The sequence below is a fragment of the Myotis yumanensis genome, unplaced genomic scaffold (assembly GCF_028538775.1).
Source record: "Myotis yumanensis isolate MYYU_CA2020_CCGP unplaced genomic scaffold, mMyoYum1.0.hap1 SCAF_3, whole genome shotgun sequence".
In the NCBI taxonomy this organism is placed as follows: Eukaryota; Metazoa; Chordata; class Mammalia; order Chiroptera; family Vespertilionidae; genus Myotis; species Myotis yumanensis.
Window position 1 is genome coordinate 159785008 of NW_027223754.1, and position 4128 is coordinate 159789135.

A 4128-nucleotide genomic window follows, 5' to 3' on the forward strand; every position below is an offset into this window, starting at 1 on the left:
GATAGATATTTGAATATGCACATCCATACATTTTTTCGTATCCATGTGGATATTTATTAAGCATATTTAAAATATAGGAGCAATTTATAAAAGTAAATCATACAGTTCTATATTTTAGATTTATAAACACAGGGAATGAAATATCACTTTAATAGTTAACAAAAGTTTTAGCATAAAAATTCCTACATATAGTTCTAAATTTATGCATGTTCCATTACTTTTGAAAACAATCTATGATTTGCATATTTTAAAAATTTTACTATAATGGCTGCAAAGTAGTTATTAAAAGTTATGAATCACGCCCTAACCAGTTTGGCTCAGTGGATAGAGCGTCGGCCTGCAGACTGAAGGGTCCCAGGTTCGATTTCGGTCAAGGGCATGTACCTTGGTTGCAGGCACATCCCCAGTTTGGGTGTGCAGGAGGCAGCTGATTGATGTTTCTCTCTCATCGATGTTTCTAACTTTCTATACCTCTCCCTTCCTCTCTGTAAAAAATCAATAAAATATATATTTACAAAAAAAGTTATGTGTCTGACCTCTAGAGACACATACTTTTTCAGAATAATATGAAAACAGATTATTTATTAAGATGTCACCAAAGTTTTAATAGTAAAATATCAATTGTTTGGTGTGAGAAAATTACCTTAGCTCCTCATATACATCTTCAAATTTATTTCATTTATCCTAGCCTGTAAAAATTCAGATGTATTGGGTATCCTATCTAATAATAGAGAAACATGGTAATTAGCCATACCTCCACTACCCTTCCCATGGGCTAATCAGCGAGATATGCAAATTATCTGCCAGCCAAGATGGCGGCCAGTAGCCATGCAGCTTAAAGGAACAGGAGGCTTGGTTGCCCCAGCGATGGAGGAAGCCAAGGTTCCCAACCTGCGGCTGCAGAGCTCTGAGCTCCTGAAGCAACAGCTCCAAAAGATACAATGTTTCAATTATAGAAGCTAAAAGATGGCAGTTAATTTGCATACGCAGGCTCCAATTGGTGGAGTGAAGCCAAACAGCCCGGAAGCTGCAGAGCAGCAAGGCCTTACCGCCTGGGGATCAGCAGAGCCGGGAGGCCTCTTGGCACCAGGATCAGCGAAGCCTGATGGAAGCCCTGTGTGTTTATGCACCCTGGGGGTGCAGAGGTCCGGTCCTAGGCAGAGGTCAATGGCGAAACTTCCGATTCCGAGAAGTGGCCTGGGGCTGGAAGGCGGTTCCTCTGACCTCAGTGTTGGAGTCCCGCTGCTCCACCAGGAGAGGAGCAGAGAAAGGCCAGAGCCTCCCTCAGGTGACCCGAAACCCCCACCCATACCAGGCAGGCTGCTCGGTCTGTGCGGGGAAGACTCACCTCCAAGCCCAGCCGGTGGCCCTGCCACAGCCATGGCACTCCTGGATGCAGGCCCCAGGGGGCGCAGTGTGGCGCGGGGGCACCTTGAGTCCTGGGCTCCTTGCCTGCCTTCCACGGCTTCCTCCTGCTTCAGGGCCTCGCCCTCCGCCGGCCTCCTCCTCCCCAGCTCCCAGAGCAGAGGACCCACTGAGGGCGCTCCCTGCTGGACAGGGGTGAATGGAGCGGTGGGTACTCCAGGGTGAAGGGTCACCCTGGGGAGGAGTCCCGACACCTCCATGCCCTGCTCCTGGAGCGCTGCCCAGGCCTTGAGTGCAGCTTGGAGCAGCGCAGACCTGGAGGGCACAGGTCGGGGCGGGGGAACATGCTCCTGGTGCAGCAGGACTGTTGGGGAGCCGCCTGCCTTCGGGGGCCTCCTCCTGCTTCAGGGCCTTGCTCTCCTGGGTGCAGGCCCCGGTGGACATGGGGTGGTGACGGGGGGCAATGCGTTCTGGGCTCCTTGCCTGCCTTCCACGGCTTCCTCCTGCTTCAGGGCCTCGCCCTCTGTGGTCTCCTCCTCCCCAGCGCCCAGAGCAGCGGACCCACCGAGGGCGCTCCCAGCTGGCTGAGGGGGTGAATGGAGCTGCGGGGATACCCGGGTGAAGGGTCGCCCTGGGGAGGAGTCCCGACACCTCCATGACCCGCTCCAGTTCAGCAACATCCCCAAGATCACGCGTCTGCACCGTGGGCTGTGGGGCAGCGTGATGGCGCCTATGGTGGAGAAGGCGCTGCGCACGCCGGCGCTGCTGCAGCCTGGGACCTCCTCAAAGGCTTCAAGATGTTCGGCTTTTTCTTCAAGCCCTACATCCGGTACTGCATGGAGGAGGAGGGCTGCATGGAGTACATGCGCAGCCTGCTGCATGACAATGACCTCTTCCGGGCCTACGGGACGTGGGCCGAGAAGCACCAGCAGTGCCAGCGGCTGGAGCTGAGCAATATGCTCGCCAAGCCCCACCAGCGGCTCACCAAGTACCCGCTGCTGCTCAAGTCGGTGCTGAGGAAGACAGACGAGCCGCGTGCCAAGGAGCCTGTCATCACCATGATCAGCTCCGTGGAGCACTTCATCCGTCACATGAACGCGTGCATGCTGCAGTGACAGGAGCTGCAGCAGTTGGCGGCCGTGGTGAGCCGCATGGACGCCTACGAGGCGGTGGAGGGTAGCAACGAGGAGGTGGACAAGCTCCTGAAGGAATTTCTGCATCTGGACCTGACCGTGCCCATCCCTGGTGCCTCCCTGGAGGAGACGCGTCAGCTGATGTTGGAGGGCAGCCTGAGGATGAAGGAGGGAAAGGACAGCAAGATGGATGTGTACTGCTTCCTCTTCACGGACCTGCTCTTAGTGACTAAGGCAGTGAAGAAGGCTGAGAGGACCAAGGTCATCAGGCCACCACTGCTGGTGGACAAGATCGTGTGCCGGGAGCTGCAGGACCCTGGCTCCTTCCTCCTCATCTACCTGAATGAGTTCCACAGCGCCGTGGGGGCCTACACGTTCCAGGCCAGCGGGCAGGCTCTGTACTGGGGCTGGGTGGACTCCATTTACAATGCCCAGAACCAGTTGCAGCAGCTGCATGTGCAGGGGCACAGGGGCAGCCAGCAGCACCTGCAGAGCCTGGAGGAGGAAGAGGAAGAGGAAGAGGAGGGTAGGGAGAGTAGCACTTCCGCCACCAGCTCCCCCACCATCCTGCGCAAAAGCAGCAACAGTCTGGACACCCAGCACTGCACCTCTGACGGCTCCATGGAGACCCTGGCCATGGTGGTGCTGGAGCCCCGGGAGACGCTCTCCTCTCCCGAGTTCGAGGGCGGCCCCTTCAGCTCCCAATTGGATGAGATGTCCCTCAGTACCACCGCCTCATCTGTCACACTGACCAGCGAGCTGCTGGCCCTGGGCCCCGGGGAGGGCAGCTCTTGCTCAATGGACTCCGCCTCCTTGCAAGACTTTGCGACCCCAGCCCCTGTGGTGGAGCCAGCGCCCCGGCCCCTAGATTTACCACAGGCCCCTTCACCCCTTGCCCTCTCCCCGCCTCCACTGCCGCACCCCTGTCCAGCTGCTGCCCCGCCTGCCCCACCTGCTCAAGTCCAAATCTGAGGCCAACCTCCTGCAGCTGCTGGCAGGGGCCGCCACCCAGGGGGCGCCCCCAGCCCCCAGCTGTAGCCTGTCGGAACTCTGCTTGGCTGCCACAGCTACCAGCGCATCAGGACCACCCTGCTGCTTAACTCCCAGGCCCTGAACACAGTGTGGAGCTGCCATGCCTGGGAGCACGTGTGCCTGGTGCAGCGGGACTTGCTGGGGAGCCGCCTGCCTTCCCCGGGCGCCCAATGTGGAAAGGCCGCAGTGCGGCCACCAGGCCCTGAAGGCTTCCCTGAAAGTCACACAAAGACAACCTGCTGCTAGAGGGCAGGCATGTGGTGCTCCGGGAAGATTCCAGAGGTAGGGAAGGAAGGTCATAGAAGGGAACAATTGCAAGCGGAGATACCGAAGTTTCTGAAAGCAGAGGACCAGCTCCTTGCAGACCTGAACTCTGTGTGGGCCTCTTTCTCGGCCCTGTGGAAGTGGTGCGAGACACAGGAGGAGGTGATGGACCGGGGCTGTGCCCAAGGAAGTCTCGGAGGAAGGAACGTGTGCACAGGGCCAGGTGGAGCAGGCAGGCCAGTGCGGAGCCCGCTGGAGCGCAGCCAGACCCCAAGGCGACCACCAAGCCAGGCGCCAGGGAGAAGCGAGCAGATGCCACTCCACTCGCTGGAGA

At 57.4% G+C, this 4128-nt stretch overlaps 1 pseudogene; it reads left to right on the forward strand.

Annotated features, from left to right (window-relative positions):
* The first annotated feature begins 966 nt into the window (after positions 1 to 966).
* On the forward strand, positions 967 to 3612 carry LOC139006397 (pleckstrin homology domain-containing family G member 5 pseudogene; annotated as a pseudogene).
* The last annotated feature ends 516 nt before the right edge of the window (positions 3613 to 4128 follow it).